The sequence below is a fragment of the Bison bison genome, unplaced genomic scaffold, assembly GCF_000754665.1.
Source record: "Bison bison bison isolate TAMUID 2011002044 unplaced genomic scaffold, Bison_UMD1.0 scf7180017864148, whole genome shotgun sequence".
Classification (NCBI taxonomy): domain Eukaryota; kingdom Metazoa; phylum Chordata; class Mammalia; order Artiodactyla; family Bovidae; genus Bison; species Bison bison.
This window is the reverse complement of record NW_011494720.1, coordinates 7401136-7401699: the sequence shown is the minus strand read 5'-3', so window position 1 is coordinate 7401699 and position 564 is coordinate 7401136.

The following is a 564-nucleotide window of genomic DNA, read 5'->3' as shown; positions in this document are numbered from 1 at the left end:
TATCAGATGGTGAGGGTACCTGCCCCAGAGGCTTGCAGGATGGGCGTGGAGTCATCGTTCAGAGGAGCTGAACACTCTGGGAGTGGCAAGCAGGGCAAACTGTGAGGTGCTGATGGTTGCAGGAGTGAGAGTGAAGGGCCTTTTCCCTCCGCCTTGCAACCCCTCCTCCCACTCTGCTGAGTGTACCGCCCTTGACTTCATGGGGGACACTTCACTCAGCCAGTATATACTCAGGCTGTGGACACCAGCATGTATCCGTGCATCCCCCATTAGGACATGTGGCCCATCTAGGATGACTGGCAGCTAAGGAACAGGAAGTATGCCCCTCTGGGCACTGGGTTTTAGCCCGGGTGTTGGGACTGGTCTTGTAGGGGAGAGGAGAGGGCAGGGGAGAGGGCTTACCTGGAGTTACCCTTTGGGTGGGTTTGGGGGTTTCATTTCCTTTTCCTACAGTGAGTGTGTACACGCTGGCTCTAGACCTCATCCAGGTGTTCTCATTAGACGCCGAGTCCAGGTGATTCCCCTCTCACCCCTATCCTGCTCACACAGAGAAAGAAGACTGTG